This window comes from Rhineura floridana, chromosome 2 (assembly GCF_030035675.1).
Source record: "Rhineura floridana isolate rRhiFlo1 chromosome 2, rRhiFlo1.hap2, whole genome shotgun sequence".
Classification (NCBI taxonomy): domain Eukaryota; kingdom Metazoa; phylum Chordata; class Lepidosauria; order Squamata; family Rhineuridae; genus Rhineura; species Rhineura floridana.
In genome coordinates, this window is record NC_084481.1 from 82901933 (window position 1) to 82922021 (window position 20089).

Sequence of the window (20089 nt, forward strand, 5' to 3'; positions counted from 1 at the left end):
CCCCTGGTTCTATCTAGCCTTTGACGGACCTCTATGACTAGCGGCGGTAGTGTTTGCAGGGAGAAACTTGGGCAGCGCATGCGTAATGGTCACTACAAGAGCTAGTAGTATGAAGCGCAAGTTCATTAGATCTCCCTGTGCCTTGGTGTACGGCGCATGTGCAATACCGGTCCTCTCTTAGTCTTTCCAGCGAGCGGGAAGTGCGCCTGCGCGTCAAGCCTCCTTTCTTACCAAGCCTAAGCTGCAGCTTTATCGGCAACATAGGGGCGGAGAAGAGCATCAGCCGTGCATTGCACCAGCAGGAGCAACAACGGTAGCTGGAATCAGATATGTCTGTTGCTCCCATTCGTCTGAATGCCTCTTTTAGGACGTACAGGAGTCCAAATATATTTGCGCCCACCTCCAGTGTTAGCACTATCACCGCCTCCGCTGCCAGGTATTTATCAGCCCTCCTTGCACTGTCATGTTGCATGGACTTTCTGCATGGGTAAGGGGCTTGGAGGGGGAGGGGAACGCGAAAGAGGGAGGTTGATGGTGAGGGGGAAGGGAGCATTGTCTGGAGCGATCAGTAGGCTGCAGAACGGTGTGGATGACTAGCGGGGTGGATGAGCCAAAGGGGTCTTTAGGTGAGAGTATGCTGTGGTGGGCGGGACAATGCGTTTGGCTTTGGATCTTGGCTCCTTTATTTTTCAAAGGTCGTGGTTTGATTTCTCTCTACATGTAGGAAAAGGGGGAAACCTTCCAAGCGCCAGCACAATGGACGGACATGATGGGAAACTCTTGTAAGAAAAGTGATCTGCTAGAAGGATGATTGTTCTCTGCCCTATCCCCATCTCTTTGAGATTATATATATTCAAGCAAAGCAAATTTATAAGGATAGTGCAGGGTGGATACATCTGTATCGGATAGGAAGGGTGGGTTGGGTGACCTATGGAGGCGCCTCTGAATTTCTACATGTGTTCGTAATCTAAACTGAGAGAGCGAGAAGGACGAAGGAAATGCAGCTTTTGTTTTATCCTCACCTCTCCCTATTGTGCTTACATCTGAGATTAAGGCATGACCGTGCTGCCGTATAAAAGGAAACACTGGTGATTTCAACCTTACTCCTGGATTTCTTTCCTTAACTGGCTTTTTGGGGATTTTTGTTTGTCATCGTTTACCTCTCCAAGATGTTTTGGTATCTTTGTCCTATTGTTTCAGCCCTTATCTTTGTGTCCATCTAGATATGTGGATTAATAACGTGTTCTAGATTTACAGATTATTATCCATTTTATAAAAATATAAAATGAAGCTGCCTAATACTGCCTAATGTCTTCAGTGGGCATAGGGTTAATTCTCCCAGTGTTCACTTCAAAACTTCAGCATTTCAATTATGTGGTTATCAATGGTGCAATAAAGTAATTTGTAAAAAATAAAACAAATATTTTCTTTTGGGGGACAAGAGGTTTATTATGTCTCCTATTGGGCATCTGCTGTTTCTGTTAGACATTAATGGGGAAACTACTTCCACAGTTTTGGAGTCTTTCCAGAAGATCAGTTTATAGCGCAGCAAGTGTCCGCTTGCTATGCAGTTAGGAGATCCATTCGTCTCTCATGATGGTAGATGTTTGATCTCTGAGTAGGTGTGTGTGTATATATGTACCTTTTTGTAGATGTCATTTTTGCATTCCTTTTTTTGTCTGCCATCTCTGAGCCACAGATTGTCCAAAATGTGATCTCTTCTCTCTCTCTCCTTCACTCCTCCAATGTCAGCTATAGTAGTAAGCACTCTGTCATTACTCTATAGTATATACAAGTGTCATTGGCATCTCTTAATTAGGCATCAGTAGGGATGAGAGACAATTTCCCCTGCATGCCATTTTGTATATATTTTGAAAAGTTTTTTTGTTTTATTTAAGTCTGTGAGAGAAGGAGTGCTTCTTCAAAGTATCGCTCAAGTGATAAACATAGGAGATGCTGTTTTTTCCCAACATCCTACTATTTAAATAAATCTTTTGGTTATCATTTTTAAAAAACAAATAGTTCTAAGAAGGTCACATTTATTTACTCCAGTATGCACATCTCCTTCGCTCCTTAGTGTAGGGATGGGGAACCTGTGGCCCTCCCAGGTGTTGCTGGACTACAGCTCCCATCATCTGCCATGCTGGCAGAGGCTGATGGGAGTTGGAGTCCAACAACATCTGGAGGACCACAGGTTCTCCAAATCTGCCCTAGTGGTAGACACCTATTTCCTCTTCCCACCCTCACCCTCAGCTTTATCTGTGGACCATCCCTTTTCGTGTTAGTTGGTAACCCTTAAAAAGAGAAAGAGATAACAGATGGATTGCAGAGAGAGCTGTGGGAGTGTGAGGAGATAACTGGGAGGTTGATGTTGAGAAGGGTGAGGAAACAAAAAAGGAGATTATCGATTCAGGTGCAGATTGGAGAGAGTGAGTGCATGCTACATGCTGCAAGAGGGAAAGTTGCTGCCCTGGGCTCCTACTGGGAGGAAGGGTGGAATATAAATCATATAACAAATAAATAATTTAGTCCTTTGATAGATATTGAGGGAGAGAAAAGGAGGTAAATAGAGAATGAATTGAAACGTGTCATAACTTTTTTTTTAGTGAAAGCAGTGATGTAGATTTCTTGATCTATTGGAAATGTAAAAGTGGCCCTCAGAGTGAGTTCAGTTGTGCACCTCTGCCACAAAGCCTACAGTGTGGATGTGACACACACTGACTGATCATCTGGTTAAGTCTTTAAAAAGGAGGGGGATGCTCTAAATTCAGTATTAGTTAACTATTAAAACTACTTAAGAACATAAGAAGAGCCTGCTGGATCAGGCCAGTGGCCCATCTAGTCCAGCATTCTGTTCTCACAGTGGCCAACCAGGTGCCTGGGGGAAGCCCGCAAGGAGGACCCGAGTGCAAGAACACTCTCCCCTCCTGAGGCTTCCAGCAACTGGTTTTCAGAAGCATGCTGCCTCTAACTAGGGTGGCAGAGCACAGCCATCATGGCTAGTAGCCATTGATAGTCCTGTCCTCCATGAATTTGTCTAATCTTCTTTTAAAGCCATCCAAGCTGGTGGCCATTACTGCATCTTGTGGGAGCAAATTCCATAGTTTGACTATGCACTGAGTAAAGAAGTACTTCCTTTTGTCTGTCCTGAATCTTCCAACATTCAGCTTCTTTGAATGTCCACGAGTTCTAGTATTATGAGAGAGGGAGAAGAACTTTTCTCTATCCACTTTCTCAATGCCATGCATAATTTGATACACTTCTATCATGTCTCCTCTGACCCGCCTTTTCTCTAAACTAAAAAGCCCCAAATGCTGCAACCTTTCCTCGTAAGGGAGTCGCTCCATCCCCTTGATCATTCTGGTTGCCCTCTTCTGAACCTTTTCCAACTCTAGAATATCCTTTTTGAGATGAGGCAACCGGAACTGTACACAGTATTCCAAATGCGGCCGCACCATAGATTTATACAACGGCATTATGATATCGGCTGTTTTATTTTCAATACCTTTCCTAATTATCGCTAGCATGGAATTTGCCTTTTTCACAGCTGCTGCACACTGGGTCGACATTTTCATCGTTCTGTCCACTACAACCCCGAGGTCTCTCTCCTGGTCGGTCACCGCCAGTTCAGACCCCATGAGCGTATATGTGAAATTAAGATTTTTTGCTCCAATATGCATAATTTTACATTTGTTTATATTGAATTGCATTTGCCATTTTTCCGCCCATTCACTCAGTTTGGAGAGGTCTTTTTGGAGCTCTTCGCAATCCCTTTTTGTTTTAACAACCCTGAACAATTTAGTGTCGTCAGCAAACTTGGCCACTTCACTGCTTACTCCTAATTCTAGGTCATTAATGAACAAGTTGAAAAGTACAGGTCCCAATACCGATCCTTGAGGGACTCCACTTTCTACAGCCCTCCATTGGGACAACTGTCCGTTTATTCCTACTCTCTGCTTTCTGCTTCTTAACCAATTCCTTATCCACAAGAGGACCTCTCCTCTTATTCCATGACTGCTAAGCTTCCTCAGAAGTCTTTGGTGAGGTGCCTTGTCAAACGCTTTTTGAAAGTCTAAGTACACTATGTCCACTGGATCACCTCTATCTAATGCTTGTTGACACTCTCAAAGAATTCTAATAGGTTACTGAGACAGGACTTTCCCTTGAAGAAGCCATGCTGGCTCTGCTTCAGTAAAGCTTGTTCTTCTATGTGCTTAGTTAATCTAGCTTTAATAATACTTTCTACCAGTTTTCCAGGGATAGAAGTTAAGCTAACTGGCCTGTAATTTCCGGGATCCCCTCTGGATCCCTTTTTGAAGATTGGTGTTACATTTGCCACTTTCCAGTCCTCAGGCACAGAGGAGGACCCGAGGGACAAGTTACGTATTTTAGTTAGCAGATCAGCAATTTCACATTTGAGTTCTTTGAGAACTCTCGGGTGGATGCCATCCGGGCCCGGTGATTTGTCAGTTTTTATATTGTCCATTAAGCCTAGAACTTCTTCTCTCGTTACCACTATTTGTCTCAGTTCCTCAGAATCCCTTCCTGCAAATGTTAGTTCAGGTTCAGGGATCTGCCCTATATCTTCCACTGTGAAGACAGATGCAAAGATTACTTGATTAATAATCAGTTGTGAGTTGGGAGGGGGAAATATTAGGTGATCATATCTTAGTTGAAAACTTCCAGAAGGAGTCTGATGCTCTTTTGTTTACCTTTAAATTTACAAACGATAAGGGAGGTATGCAAGAGATGCGAGTGAAAGGAGACAATGAATTTATCAAGTGGTCTTGTGACTCAGCTTGCTTGGAACATGCATGCCTGGCTTCCTGTAAGGGAATTTCTCTTGACAGCACTCCAGGCCAAAATCCTTCCTTCTTAGGTGCAGCCTATTGTAGCAAAAGCTGGGAGTTTTTTAGGGTGCTTCATAACAATAGTCTTCAATGAGGACAGGTCAGTTCGATAAAAGTCTCTTCTTAAAGTCCTTACAATGAAGTTGATTTTTAGGGAAGCAGTTGGTGATGCTGCATCATTTGTTTAATTTGTTTTTGTTGATATTATTTTTGTAAGCAGCTTTGAAACCTATATAGTTAAAAGGCAGATATAAACATTATAAAATAAAGTCAATAAATAAAAAGTAAAATCCATTGTTTTTTTAAATGTGACACATTTGTGTCAAAACATTATCAGTATACCTTAATATTTAGTAAAGCTTTTATTTATTCTGAACTCATTCCATCTGCTCTTTGAACTCCTGAATGCAGACATGATGGACCAGTTACACAAGATACATTAGCAGAAGATCTATAAAATCTATATAGTCTCTTGCCAGTTGCAAGAGCTAAGATATACTTAAGTACTTTGAAGTGCAGCAACTTGCAGCTTCATCTCTTAACACTGGATATGTTTGGAAGTATTGTTTCAATAAGAATAAGCTGTAACTGTCTCCACACTCACTTGGAAATAAGCACCACTGAACTCTAGGGAACTTTCTTCCAAGGAGATTTGGAGTTTGTGTATATTACTAAAATGTATTGTAAACCATCTTGAGGATCATTCCATTAAAACATGGGATATAAATCTTCTAAATAAATACATGTGTATAAGATTGCAACCTAAGGCACTTGTACTTTTTAAAATTCCACAAATATAGCATACAGTACCAAAAAATCCATAACCCTGTGCAGTCTCTGCAGAATGAGCATATGCATGTTTGCATGGAAGTATTATTAAATGGCTTATTCTTTGCATGCCTGCAAAGGATTTCAGCCCTAGCCATGTACGGTAATTGACACTGTTTGTGATTAAGATTTTGAGAATAGTGACAAAGCCCCCTCCTACCTCTTCTTCCCCAATCCTTCATAGAGTATTGATAGTCTGTCTTCAACAATTCCTATGAGCCACAAGGACTTCCTTCTTCTTTTGGCTCTAGGAATCTCTGGCTTGTGTGAGGACCATGGGGCAGTAAATGTGCTGCCCTCCAGATTTATGGACTAGAGTTCCCATCACCCTTCACCATTGACCATGCTGGTTAGGGCTGATGGGATTTGGAGTTCTGCAGCAGTTGGAGGGCTACATGTTTTCCATTCCTGAGCTAGGAAAACCTGATTATATTTGGAAACCAGTTCTGTAATGGACTTGGATCAGATGTGGACTAGGTGGCAGACATGCTCTGTACTAGTTTAGGTAGATAGATTTCCCCTTCTGTGGTTACCATGGCCCTGTCTGTTACACTGCTGTATTTATCCATCATGCATGGTGGTGAAACAGCTGGATGAACGCATGTTATGTGGAAAATACAGATACTAGCTGATGGAACAGCAGTTAATGGTCTCAGCTGATAGAATTCTTCCAATCTACTGTAGGGCAGGAGTAGTCAACATGGTGCCCTTCAGATGTTATGGACTCCAATTCCTATCATTCCTGACAATTGGCCATGCTGGCTGGAGTGGATGGGAGTTGTAGTCCAGAACAAGTAGAGGGTACCATGTTGGCTACCCTTGCTGTAGGCCCTGTGTGTGTGAGAGAGAGAGACAGGGGAGGCTGGAGAGGGAGAAGAAGCAGTGGTGTCTGACCTGCAAACGTTTCAGTCACGTTAACTGTGGTGTGTGTGTGTGGTTGGCATGAATGAGCAGAAGGAATCTAGGAGACCCAAAGAGCCCTGCAACACCCCCCCCGGCCGAGTATTTCAGGTATTGCTTGTTTTGGGGGTAAAATTTGGAGGAGCATGGGAGCTTATCTGGAATGAGCAAATGGAATGACAGTTTTGTCTTACAACTTAACTTCTGGAAACAGGCATGTCAGCATGGAGCTGTGTGTGCAAAGGAGTGGTTTTAAGTCCTGTCTCAGGTTGGGCTGGATGCTCAGTTTTCAGGAAAGTGATGCTTCTTGTATATGTATTAATTTGACACCAACCTCCCCAACTTAGAGAAAGGCGTAGGGGAAAAAAGAGCTTCTTTGCCATTCAGCCCCCCCCTGTTTTTGGCTTTTTTTCTTTCTTGCAGACCATGTTAAACCATGTTTACTCATAAATAAAGCCCATTGATTTAAGTAGTCTTTAGTGTCTAATATTGCCATCTTAGGGGTTTGTTACAGCAGAAGTGCTTTTCCACTCTTCCCTTCCTGTCCCCCTTTGCAGGAAATGAAGGTGATAAGTGAGGGGCTCATGTTTCTAATGAACATATGAAACTTCCTGAAAGTAGTCAGACCATTGGTCCAACTAGCCCAGTGTGGTCTACTCCAGAAGTGAGGAACCTGTAGCCCTCCTGGTGTTGTTGGACTCCAGCACCTATCAGCCCCAGCCAGCATGGCCAATAGTCAGTTTTGGTGGCAGTTGTAGTCCAACAACATCTGGAAGGCCACAGGTTCCCAATCTGTGGTCTGCTCTGACTGGTAGTGGCTTCCCATGCTCTTGGACCAGTGGTCTTTCCCATCACCTAGTACCTGAACCTTTTGGCTGTAAATGCCCAGGACTGAATTTGGGTTCTTCTGCACACAAAGCATATGCTTTTATCACTGAACTGTGGCCTGGCATCTTAGTTTGGAGATGAACATGATCATGATATCTTTCCAGTCAAAGCCCCTTTGATTTTTCAGATTTGATCATGTTGTGTTCTGACTCTTAGTTGTGGCAGAGTGAGGCAAAGCTGTGCTGAACAAGCTAAGGTGCTAGAACTAGGGCATTTTATGAATTGAGGCTTCTGAATGTATCTCTTTGTGTTTCATGGAGAAGTCTGAAGGATGGAGGAAGGGCATGAGGTACGTTTATTGGAAGTCCACAGTTGGTTAAGGTGGCTCTACCTTTACATGGCCCCTTCTTCCACGTGATCTATTTCAGCTGTGAATACTTAACAGAAATATTTGCTTGATTATGTTTGGTACACGTTTTTGAATCTTACAAAAATGCTTTTTTCTGTTCAAAATCTAAATTTGACATAGATCACTTATATTGTGTTGATGTCTGAAATACTACAATGCCTTGTTACAGTAAACCTGATTAATCATACTGTGAAAATGGAAATGGACTGCTTCAAGTTGATTCCGACTTATGGCGACCCTATGAATAGGGTTTTCATGGTAAGCTGCATTCAAAGGTGGTTTACCATTGCCTTCCTCTTAGGTTGAGAGGCAGTAACTGGCCCAAGGTTACTCAGTGAGCTTCATGGCTTTGTGGGGATTCGAACCCTGATCTCTCAGGTCATAGTCCAACACTCTAACCACTATGCCACACTGCCTCTCAATCATACTGTAATGTTGGTTAAATTAAAAATACATCTAGCAAAACATTATCCTAGGAAACTTTCTTGGTTATTTCATGAGATGCTGTTAGGCTGTTCAGCATACAAGATGTCTGGGAGAAAGGCACTATTGGTCACTGCTTATACTGGCAAAATTCCTTGAGCCAGCCCTGCTTTAGGATGCTTTAGTAATTCAAATAAATGTATATCTCTCATTTTGTAAGGGTTGGATTTGATGGCCTTATAGGTCCCTTCCAACTCTGTTTTCTATGATTCTATTCTACGGTTGAAGGCAGCTAACAATAATAAAAATACAAAAACAAATCCCATCCCTGCTCATGTTGTATGGGTACTTTGGAAAAGTGATCATAGTGGGGACATAGCTGGAAACCCACCCTTGGCTTGCTGTCAAACAGGGATGGGGAATCTGCGGTTCTCCAGGTGTTGCTGGACTACACCTCTCATCACTAACTGTTGGTCATACTAGCTGGGGTTGATGGGATTTCAACAGTATTTTGGGTGGTCACAGGTTCCCCAACCCTGTGTTGAGCATGTAATCAGAGACAGCACATTTTCATTAATTACAAGTAGTTGAATTAGTACAACATAATCTGCATTTTTTTTTAGAGATGTGTGAGTATCTTTTTCATTAATACATTTCTCATATGTTGCTTGTGATTTGCAAGGGTAACCTCCTAGTTACTTCCCGGTATTTCTGTGCCTTTCGTTGTCATACCGGTAATCCTCTTTAACCATTTTACACTGAATTCATATGAATTCAATCTCTTTTGTAGAGTATTTTCAGTGGCCCACTTACATTTATCAGGACAGAATGCAATAGAGGCATATTTCATAATGCAGTAGAATCATCATGGGAGTCAGTAGAGGAAGGGATGGGGGGAACAGAAGAAATGAACTGACCTTCCTGGGAAGGACAGATGCATGATGACAATGATTTTTAGAAGAGTAGCTAGCTTTACAGTGCAATTCTTGGTATGTCTACTCAGACATAAGTCCCATTAAGTTCAGCAGGTCTTACAGATAAATGAGGATTTCAGGCTTAGTCTCTTGCAGCACAAACAACAAAAGAGTCTTCTGCCAAACTTTAAAGCAGGGATGGGGAGAGGGGACTGTGGCCCTCCTGATGTTTTTGGACTCTTAACTCCCATCCCTCCTGATGTTTTTGGACTCTTAACTCCCATCCCTCCTGCCAGCACAGCCAGAGGTCAGTGGTGATGGGAGTTGGAGTCCAACAATATCTGGAGGGCCACAGTTTCCACATCCTTGCTTTAAAGAACTGTTCTTCAACCTTCAGTCCCCACATGTTCTTGGACTACAACTCCCATCAGCCCAGCTAGTTTAGTCACTAGGCAAAGGATCATGGGAGTTGTGGTCCAACGTCATCTGGGGACCCAAAGTTGAAGAACGCTGTTTTAAAGGCTAACAAATTTATTGCGGGATGACATTTCTAACAGTGGAGGCTTATTATTTATATTTCTTGATTTTATTACATTTTAACCTTCCTTTCCTTCAAGCAATTCACGGTCGTATACAGGGTCCATCTCCCCGCCACTTTGTCTTCACAATAACAATCCTGGGAGAAATATTAAGGATAGTTTTGTTTTACAAACCTATGTAGAGTCATGTATGCCTAAGCCCGCTGAACTCACTTTTACATATTCTCAGGCTGCCAGTATGTTCGCTTGGAACTACAGGCTTAGAGCCTCATTATAGATGGAGTTACTTGGAAAATGTGTTCTAACAGCCAAATCCTATTATTATTGATTGAGTTCAATGGGTGTTACTCATAGGTAAGTGTTCATAGGATTTAGGCTACAATCCTATATACACGTAACTTGGAGTAAGTCCTATTGAACTCAGTTGGCCTTACTTGTGAGTAGATGATCATAGGCTTGCACTGTAAATTGATTAGAGTTAATTCTAGGTAAATGATTTTAGGACTGGGGCACAAAATACATGGCGATTTTATATCCCAGGCTGCCTAAATAGGGCTTTGAATATAGAGCAAAAGGTTTAAAAGGCTCTCTACAGAGTACGTATAGCTCAAATGCAATGAACCTAAACAAGACACACTTTGCAAATCCACCAGTAACACACTGTGAAAATGTTAGAAAGTGAAGCAAAATTAAAACAGTGATGAGTAACTACACCCAGAGCAAGTGATTGTATGAATTGCTCTGGAACAATTGTATAAAGTAACATGCTTGTTGGAGTTCATAGCAGATTGTGTGGATGAATAATATCAAAGGATCAACATCTTTATATGGTTATGTAGATGGACAGAATAATCACCTGTTCAAAGAAAGGCTATATTTCACTCCCCTGTCCATGCATTTAATAGTGAAGAATAGTGTAGCCTGGAGCCTTTCTTTCCTGTTTCCAGTCAGGTTCTCATGTGTTCGGCTATCGCGTTGATATCTAAGGGCCTGCTTGGTTGCCTAGTGCTTTTATGGTGTTTGGATATTTGTCTGTCTAGCAGACATATATGAACAGCCCACAAAGTCATCTTTTAAATCTACTGTTTACAAGGAAGTGATTGCCCAGTAGAGAGATCTCACTAAAAGTTGCTAACTAGTTTTTCATTTTTTTAAAGTGGCAAAATCTTGGAGGCCTGCTTTTAAGTCTTTGACAAATTGGCGATAACCTTAGTGCAGCTCTTGAATAATTAAGTTGGCCGAAACTGGCATGCCTCTTAGTCTTCCGAGTTATAATTGGTCAGTCTTTTTAAGTTGTCGAAAGGTATTGCTGTAATTCGCAGCTTTTTGTCACCTAGGGGGCAAAAATAATATAGGAAGGGCTACTTAAGTATTGGGAATGCAGGAAGCTTTATTTCCTGAAGAAGCCTTCCCTGCACCCCGATGATCCTAATAATTTTAGAAAAGTTGTAAATGTCTCCTTTCTGGGCAAGGTTCTTGAGGGGTGGTTGCCAACCAGATCCAGGTACTCATGGAGGAGACAGATTTTCTAGAGCCATTTCAGTCAGGGTTCAGGCTTCGTTTTGGTACGAGAACTGCCTTGGTTGTGCTGTACGATGACCTGTATTGGGAGAGAGACAAGGTGTGTGTAACTCTGTTGTTCCTCCTTGATCTTTCAGTGGCTTTCAGTACCATCAACCATGGTATCCTTCTGGGGTAACTGTCTGAGTTTGGTATATTGCGGTTGTTCCATCCCTACTTTGATGGCCTGCTCCAGAAGGTGGTTCTTGGGGATCATTGCTTGACTCCTTGGGTTCTCCAGTATGGGGTGTTTCAGGGGTCGGTTCTTTCTCCCATGCTGTTTAACATCTACATGAAACTACTGAGTGGGGTCATAACGGAGTTCTGGTGTACATTGTCATCGGGGTGCTGATGATACACAGATCTACTTCTCCTTTTTATCTTCTGCAGGTGAAGCAATATATGTGCTGAAAGTGCTTGATTGTGATAATGGACTGGATGAGGGCTAATAAACTGAAGCTTAATTCAGACAAGACTGGGATGCTGTTGTGATGGTGGTTCCTTTGACAGGTTGAGTGGTGTACTACCTGCGCTAGATGAGGACATGTTCGCTCTGAAGGAGCGGGTTCATATTCTGGGGGTTCTTCTGAATCCATTCCTGTCAACTGAGGCATAGGTGGCCTTGGTGGCAGAGAGTGCTTTCCATCAGCATAGGCTGGTGGCCCAACTATGACCCTATCTGGACAAGAATAACCTGGCCACAGTAATCTATGCTCTGGTAACCGCAAGGTTAGATTATTGCAATATGCTTTACATGGGGCTGCCTTTGAAAACTGTTTGGAAGCTTCAGTTAGTGAGAAATGCAGCTGCCTGGCTGTTAATGGGATCCAGGCGAGATCACATAGCACCAATTCTTTTCTAATTACACTGGCTGCCTGTGTGTTTCTGAGCCCAATTCCAAGTGCTGGTTTTGACCTGTAAAGTTCTTTATGGCTCAGGACGCCAATAACTTTTGGAACGCCTCTCCTGATATGCACTTACAGTAGGGCCCCGCTTATCGGCGTTCCGTTTTGCAGCATTCCGCTCATGCGACGGCTTTCAATTTGGGGAAATTCTCCATTTTAAAGCTGATTTTGTGCTTTTACGGCATTTTGCGACATTTTGGCATCATTTTTGCGTGACGCGGCCCATTGTAGTCTATGGGTTCTGCTTTACGGCAATTTCCGCTTTACAGCAGGGGCCTGGTCCCTAACCCGCCGTATTAGCGGGGCCCTACTGTACTCAGACCCTTAGAACTTGTTCTGCGGCCCTTCTCCAGATCCCCTCTCTTTATTTTTATTTATTTTTGTTTTTAATGGCGTTAAGTCGCTTGGAGACTTTTGGGTCACAAGCTACTAACAAATCTAATAAATAATAACAATTATAGTAATACCTGAAAAATGCTTGAGCCATTTCAGTCTTGGGGAAGGCATTTTTGATAGCCTTGCCTTAAGGACACAGGCATATCTTTATCCTTATGGCTTGGTGCCTGAACACTAGAAGTAACCTGCACACATGGGCTCCTGTTGGGAGGAAGGGCGGGATATAAATGTAATTAATTAGATATAATAGCAATAACAAAAACAACAATAATAATAAATGTTTAGAGAAATGTGTCTCAAGCAATTGTGGTGACAGTAGTATTGGATTAGCTGATTGTGAGCTCCAAATGGATACAGATGTAACAGTGGCTCATAATGTAAGTTAGGGCATGTGGGTTTACGCCACTGTAGAGCAGTAGTTTTCAAACTCTTCTTTGGGTCCAAACATCTTTGGGTTGCTAACATCCACTGGTGGCATGTTGAGTACAGTGTAGCCAAAATGGCTAAAGCTGCTTCTGTTGTTTCTGTGGTTTGAAATGGTAGGGAAATCCTGAACATTTCTGTTTAGTTATGCTCTCAATTTCCACTGTTAGGTTCATCTCCTTTGGTTTGATTTATACAGTTTCTTCTGTCTGGGCAGTACTCAACTAACATTTTGAGCTAGTGCTAGAGCTAACGCTAGTACAACAGAGCTTCCCTTCTCCCCTCCCTGCATGTTTCCTCACCATCCCTAAATCTGCTCTGGAGCATTGGGGAGAATCCTAGAACAGATTTAGGGGGGCACCCTAGGGGAGGAGAGGGGGAGATCATTCAGCTGCACAAGGAGAAATCCTTGCACTGATGGAACAATGGCCTTAGCACTATGTTGAATGCAACCCCCTGCTTCTTTCACTACATCTTCCGCCTGCATGCAGATGAAGGTTTTAACCTGGCATAAGGGCAGCCCTTGATGGTATTAATGTAGTGTACATTTTCCATAAGGCATCTTCTTTATACTTAAAAAAACAAACCAACAACAGGTAATTTCATAACTTAAAGTTGCAATTTTGGGGTAGCAATGGAACTTTGCTGCTTTTAAAAAAGAAATTCTTAGCAAAGAGGTCATGTAAGTGGACTTGTGTAGAATATAATAAAACAAAACACAAGGAGAAACATGCTAACAATAGAATTGCCAAGATACAATTCAGAGATTTCTCCCTTTTAACTTTAGCTGCTGTATTGGGAGTTGAGGCACCTGTGGTGGCTTCTCCCACCCATTTTTTGGCCATCTGCCTCTTTATCCCACCTGCTGCTGAAATGAGCAGGATTTCAGGTGGGTTGCACAGCAGGTGACTTGAGAAAGTATATGGGAAGGCAGTGGCAGGAATAGCCACGGGTGATTTTGTCTCCTGATCCAATAGCAGATTTAAAAGTAAAGGAGTAATCTCTGAATGGTAGTTTGGTTGCTAGTTGGTTTCTTTTGCCACTTAATTTTCTTGGAATGTAGGTTGATAACCAAGTAAGCCATGCTTAGAGTAGGCCCAATGATTTCAGTGAATGCCCATTGAAATCAGTGGGCGTACTTGAGTATGACTTACTTGGATGTCACCCATCCTCTGCAAAGTCTGAGCTCTCAGTAATGCTTTGAGGATTCTTTTGAAAAACAAGGTGCCATTGCTACCCCACATCTCTTTAGGAATTTCCAAGCTGCAATCTTGGTTTTCTCTTTCTGCATTTTGAGAAGTATGTAAAGATGATTGCTCTGGATTTTCCACTCATTGTTTGATTTCTTAAAAACAGAGATATGGGAACTCTGGATTGACCTCCAGTTTGGAAGCCCAGTCTTCTTATTCCACATATGTGGGGCAGGGCTATGGTTGCTCAATGGTGACAGAAACTGTACTCTGCAAGTTCTCAGAGCTACTTTATTACTATTGTAGTGCAGCTTCAAATGATTCAAGACTAAACTGTGGCTTAAATTAAAAACTAATTTTAATTTATACATTTTTTTGAAAGTTGCAATGTGAAGTATCCAAATCTGTCTCTGTTGAGCAACATCCAGTACTGTTTTCAGCATGGTAATACTTTGTTCCACTTGTTCATACTAATCTACAGTGCAGATAATTAGGTGTCAGATATACGTTACAGATTTAAGCACTACTGCAGATGTGACACTAGTCAGTAATTACCATGTGTGGACCTATTTTAAGGGGCTCTGTCTTTCTATATAAGGTCTCTTCCTCTTCTCCCAGGCATTTTAGCATGTGTTTTATACGGTTTAAATTTTTAAGTTGTGTTTTAAATTGTTTTTATAAGATCTGTTTTAAATTAGGTCTTCTGTATCTTTAAAAGTTGTGCAGGGGGAAGGGAGAATTCCACCTTATGGTTTTTCCTATTACAGTATTGCAAGAAAACCTGCACTTGGCTGAACTTTCTCTTCTCTTGAAGATACAGAATCATTCTCAGGCCCTGAGCCTGGCAACCCTAGTTTGAACATAGTGTTAATGTGTGGTTAATCAAAAATGGAAGTGAAATCTTCTGATCTCCTCGCCACTGTGCTGGAGGAGAAGAGGGGAGGAAGGACTACAAAAACCTGACACTTAACACAGTGTCACTCTGGCCATGATAAACCATGGCTTATTGTGATGTCCAAGCCAGGCCACTGGCCTTGCCTATATGTCATGCTAAACCATGAATTAGTGTTATGCGCAAGAGCTGGAATGAGCCCAAGTGAAGATTTGAGGTGATGTGCTTCCTCCTCCAGGGCAGCTGGGAGAAGGTAACACGTAGCCATCATGGCTGTCTGTGTCTACTGATCATGATGGCTATATTTTACCTCCATTGTCAGGGGCAGTATGCCTCTGAATATCAACTGCTGAGTACCATGAGCAGGAAAGCACTGTTGCACTCATGTCCTGCTTGTGGGCTTCCCATAGGTATCTATCTGGCTGTGCAGAGGCAGGGAGGAGGGAGTGCAAAAGGCTGAGCCTTCACTTGAGCTAGTTCCAGCTCATGCATGTAGTACTAAACCATGGTGTAGTACTGCATGTGAAAGTAGTCACTGTGTCCAACTAACTATGGCCAAAGATGGTATGAGGCTATGGGAAGGGAAAATACCTATGGAAAAGAGCAACAAAGTAGCTTTGAGGGAAATGCAGAGTTGTTCAGGTGTGGCATTTGGAAGGCCACAAATCTGTCCAGGAAATAATGTTTATAGAAAATGAAGTTTATGGAAGAAGCTTTCCTTGAAACTACTGACTCATTAAGAAAAATAAATTTGTAAAAGTAGCTGTCAAGGTATTAATACATAGGAAGACCCACCTGAGTTCCTATTTTATTCATTTTTTCCCCTTGTCTTGTAATCTGCCAAAATAACTGCAGTACTCCATTATAATTAAAGTGGAGAATGTCGCATAGGAACAATTGTGACGTTTAATATCTATTTAAAATGTAAGTGCTTTGTAGCAAGAGGCTGTTTTAAAAACGGAGTCCTTAAAAAAACACCTCTGCATAGCATCAAGGTACATAACACTTCTTTTTTCATAAAGAAGGGAACGGCTTGAAGTGCCTTACGCAGACACACACCAGGAGCAGGGGGGTGGTTTTGTGCTGCGACCCTCCCAACAGTGGTGTTGCTGCCACATATTGGGGCAGGGTGGAGATGAGGATAGGACTGTATGGGTACATCTGCTGGGCCAGTGTGGCGCTCCCACCAGAGTGCCTCTGTCCCTCCCTTGCACTGTTCTGGTAAACGGAGGTGACACCACCGTTGGGAGGGTGGCAGTGCAGCACCACCCTGCCACACCAGCTGCTCCTCACGCATTCACACACCACCCTTTCTATATAATATAAGTTGAGGATGAGAAGGCAGAATGCATAGATAGAGTTGAACAGCACAGAGAAGCACAGACATTTTTTCATTAGATGTCTGCCAGTGTGTTTTTCACTCTTGCATATTAATAGATGCTATTGTGTCCTGGAAGGTCAGGTGTGTTTCAGTGTAGAAAGGCAAAACTCCTTCGGGCTACAGGGACAGTTATCATTGTGATTTTTAAACATAGTGTGGGAATAAGAAACAACCCTGAGTAATTGTACAACTCAAGTTAATCAAGGACGTACTTATGTTATTACTGGTCTAATCGTTGAATTGTAACTTCTTGTTCTCAGGAGAGATTCCCCCACCGTGTCCAGTCCAAAGCAACATTTCTGAGTTCTTTTCCTGTTAAATAGCTGGAAATAGGTCTTCTGCATAAACTCACTCTATTTGATGTCTCATCCATACTTTGTGGCTAATAAATAATTTTGATTGTTTTATGGCTGTAATCTCATTTATTTCTAAAATACATATATCGTTTTTTGCAAGATAGAAGTGTTTATATTTGCAGCAGCTTTGCAAGGTAGCTTATCTCTACTCCTTAGATGGGAGAACTAGGAAAAGGATGCACCCCCCTCCAAAGCTATGCAGAGGCTTCATAGCAGACTAGAGGCATGAATGCAGAACTTGCTAGATCAAGTCTCCTCCTACATTGCTCTGGCAAACCTCTGTGAGAATATTTTTTTTCAGCTGAGGTCCATTTTCTCTTAGGGGTGATCTGTCAGAGGCCATTTGCTGGTGGGGGACAGAAACTGGAGACAGTGGACAGGGCCAAAATGAAAAATGGGTGGGGCACCTTCTCTCTCCCCCCCATTGCTACTTAAATGAATTTTAGGCCAAGGGACACATTAAATTTATAGTCATGGTTCCCTCTGATTCAGACCAGGAGGGGGAGGTAGCTGAGGATGAGGATTTGGTGTGGGAAGCAGGGGGTGAGACTGTACAGCAGAGCCTGCTTGGTGACCCCGCCCTCAGATGCTCTCAGAAACCCAGGGGCTGCCTCTTCTCAGCCTGTGGAAGGTGAAGGGGGATCAAGGGCCTAGCCTGCCCCTGAGAGAGTGGGAGAGTTCAGACAAGGAGGCACACTTGGTGATATCTCAAAGGGAGAGACTGGGCATCAAGTGGAGGAAACTCCCCCCCCCCCCAGGAGTCACCGTCTTCAGGCCAGGAATTCCCACAGGGAGACGATTCTTGTAACAGCTTTCTCTGCCTCCACTTAAAAGCTTGGCGGGTAGGTGGGAAAACTTGTTGGAACAATTTTGCAGCTCCTTAGAGTCTTAGAGATCTTGCTGCTCCTCTAGAATTCTTGACACTTGGCCTTTGTTCTCAGATTGGATTTATTATTGCTACTCCTTTGCCTTGTAAGAGCACCTGGACTAGAGAGACTTCTGCTCTTTCCTAGCTGCTGAATTTGTACCGTTAGAGTGTTATAATAAAAGCTTACTTCTTTACTTACAAGTAAAAGCTTCTGTGGTTTGGTCTTGGGCAGGAGCCAGGACATGTACACAAACAGAAGTGTACATGAATGTACTTAGTGAACATTTGGTATGTGTCTTTGAATTAGTTTTTCATTTTAATTTCCAGACTAAAGCATTGTCTATTGGAGTGGCTAACCCCTAGCTCTGGGGCTTGATCCAGTCCCTCAAGCAAATTTTGCTGCTGCCCAAGTGCCTCTCTCCATTTGTGTCAGTGGCAGCAAAAGGGGGGGGAGTAGACTTGGTGGTTGGGTAGGCAGAGAGGTTTAAACCTCTCCACTCAGTACCCTGACGAAGATGCAAATTGTCTCATCCCTAGAGAGTTGGCCTAGAGTGAATGTGGTCCTTAGGCCAGAAAAAGTTAGCCACTCCTGTTATAGATGGCAGCCTTGTTCAGTACATTGTAAAAATCAAGTTGAAATGAAACTTGAACTGTTCTTTGCAGAGTTCTTTGTAGTCTTCATGATGGAACCATGATGTAACTAGTTGTTGTTCCTGTTCAGCAGTGGGAAGCAGGATATCAGTGCCAGCCAGTTGGCCCATTAGATATCAAAATTTTCCATGAAGTCAAGAATGCTTTGTTCACATGTTGGGTTGCTATTGTCTCTATGGCAAGCATTCTTGCCCTATCTGGCGAAAGTGAAGTTTAGTATGACCAGGGATGAGCCCATCTTCCCAACACAGAGCTGGGGAGAAGGGGATGGGGCTTGTCCCTGCAATTGCGGTCAGCTTTGGAGGCTTTAACAGCCAAAATCTGTGAAATCCTTGTTAGCTGCCAGAATTTTTTTAATGGTGCATGGCAATAAATCATGTCACAAATGCCTCAGAGTCAGGGCTATCATGAGTCTATTGCATTTGCTGTGTGAGGAGGGGCCTTCACATGGTCTAGATTCATGTTCTTTGAAGCCTTTAGGAGGGACTTAATTCTGGAGTCTTCTATAAGATTGTAGGTCTTCTAAAATATTTTTTAAAATTAGGTTATTTAAAAATTACCTTGACTTACTTTATTTTTTTTATTAAAACAATGTATGACTATTATTTGACTGGTCAGATACCGACATTAGTGGGAAACCAAAGCTGTTAGATGGGAGCTTGCTCAGAAATTTGAACCTGATTCCTGTTTCTTGAACTGTCCTCGCTAGAACACGCGTGGTCTCTTGGTTTAAATCCAGTGCCTAGGGAGAAGAACCTGTGCTTGCAGTTTCTGGATGAGATCTGGGTGGACCTTTTTCTTCTAGAGTAGCATATTGTCACTTTGCACACAGGTGCCTGACTTGCCTCACTTGCCTAGGGCAGGAATTGGCGAGTGGAGATGAGGAGAGAGAACAATAGGGACCAATAGTGAAGGATCGTTTAAATTGCAATAAACCTTTCTATAGTAAAAATCTGCAAAAATCTAAGTTGTACACTTGGTTCTAATTTATATTGTTTCATAATTGTTGAACCTGAAATCTCTGGTTGCATAGTTTTGAGTTTTGTTTGAAGTGCAAAGTTCTCTGCTTATTTTCACAGCCCTTGTGGCAGGGGTGGGAAACCTGTGCCCCTCCAGATGGTCTTGGACTCCCAGTTCCCTTCAGCTCCAGCTAGCTATAATGCATGATGGGAGTTGGAGTCCATCAACATCTGGAGGGCCACAGGTTCCCCATCCTTGGCCTAAGGTATTGCTTTCAGAGGGTAGCTGTGTTGGTCTGCTGCAGCAAAAACAACAGCTGGGGCATCTTAAAACATGAGCAGATTCATTTGCAGAAATACAGAGATGTGTGTATGTGTGAAACTAGGTGGGATCAAAAGTGAGTGCTGCTAATTTGATTTGAGTAGTGGTTTCCTACATGTATGCATTTCATCGTTTTGTTGTAAGCCGACCTGGAATTGTTTTTTCTTTGAATGGCAGGGTAGAAATGTCTAAAACAAATAAATAAAAGGTCCAGGAATGCAAGTGTAGCAGGTGTGTCACGGTATCACGTGGAGCACTTTGTGCATCTGATCAAAATGGGTTCTGGCTCATGAAAGAATGTCACAAGAAATCTCTTAAATCTTGACGGTACCACGAGGCTCTCTGTTCTTAAGGGATTACTGCTTGTCAAGAAGCATTCTCCACCCAGCTCCATTACCACCCAAACTGATGCATGGGTTGAGAGGGCTTTTCCTAAATGACCTGTGACGTAGCAAAAACAACAAAGACTCTTGTGGTACCTTATGGACTAACAAA

General features: G+C 42.6%; 1 protein-coding gene across 8 annotated transcripts in view; it reads left to right on the top strand.

Annotated features, from left to right (window-relative positions):
- The window catches only part of CLASP1 (cytoplasmic linker associated protein 1), a 311886-nt gene continuing 291797 nt past the window's right edge, over positions 1–20089 (top strand). For 5 of the 8 annotated variants that reach the window (XM_061609143.1, XM_061609142.1, XM_061609146.1 and 2 more), the window contains exon 1: positions 2–436. The gene's annotated coding sequence lies outside the window, so the exon portion shown is untranslated. Of the gene's footprint in view, positions 437–20089 lie in introns of all 8 variants that reach the window. The other 3 variants (XM_061609140.1, XM_061609147.1, XM_061609148.1) reach the window with 2 other exon arrangements.